Below are 549 nucleotides of genomic sequence, written 5' to 3' on the forward strand. Positions count from 1 at the left end.
AGCACTCGCGAGTTTGAAGTTCATCATAGTCATTCAATCCAAGAGTCCTACTCAGAATACCACAGACAAGGTTTAGACTTTCCGGACTCTCATGAATGCCGCCATCAATCTAGCTTATACCACGAAGATTCTGATCAAGAGATCCAAGAGATACTCATTCAATCTAAGGTGGAACGGAAGTGGTTGTCAGGCACGCGTTCGTGGGGGAATGATGATGATTGTCACGTTCATCACATTCAGGTTGAAGTGCGAATGAATATCTTAGAAGCGGAATAAGTTGAATTGAATAGAAAAATAGTAGTACTTTGCATTAATCTTTGAGGAACAGCAGAGCTCCACACCTTAATCTATGGAGTGCAGAAACTCTACCGTATGAAAATACATAAGTGATAATGCTCCAGGCGTGGCCGAATGGCCAGCCCCCATGAAAGTCTAAGATAGCATAAAACTGATCAAAGATGTCTAATACAATAGTAAAAAGTCCTATTTATAATAAACTAGTTACTAGGGTTTACAGAAGTAAGTAATTGATGCATAAATCCACTTTCG

The sequence above is a fragment of the Arachis hypogaea genome, unplaced genomic scaffold, assembly GCF_003086295.3.
Source record: "Arachis hypogaea cultivar Tifrunner unplaced genomic scaffold, arahy.Tifrunner.gnm2.J5K5 arahy.Tifrunner.gnm2.scaffold_96, whole genome shotgun sequence".
Lineage (NCBI taxonomy): Eukaryota > Viridiplantae > Streptophyta > Magnoliopsida > Fabales > Fabaceae > Arachis > Arachis hypogaea.